This window comes from Eurypyga helias, unplaced genomic scaffold, assembly GCF_000690775.1.
Source record: "Eurypyga helias isolate BGI_N326 unplaced genomic scaffold, ASM69077v1 scaffold41807, whole genome shotgun sequence".
Classification (NCBI taxonomy): Eukaryota; Metazoa; Chordata; class Aves; order Eurypygiformes; family Eurypygidae; genus Eurypyga; species Eurypyga helias.
The window spans coordinates 3,200-3,472 of record NW_010264404.1 but is presented as its reverse complement, the minus strand read 5'-3'; positions in this window follow the sequence as shown (position 1 = coordinate 3,472).

Here is a 273-nt window from a genome sequence, read left to right as displayed (position 1 = left end):
GCCCTGAGCAGGCCCTGCCGGCCCCGCTCCTCTTCCAGCCCCCCAGGTCCCCCCGCATCCCTCCAGGGTGACACCTACGCTTCCAGCCGGGGCTCTTCCTCCTCCCGCCGCAGAGCCCTTCCCGAGCGGGCAGGAGGCGTGCGGGCACGGGAACAGGCAAAACCCAAACGCTGGGCGAGAGGCTGAAAAACAGCAACAAAAAAAGCAATGAGCCCACGGGAGACACCGCAAGGCGAGGGCGCCCCGAGGGCCGCGGAGTGGCAGGGGGGCCCC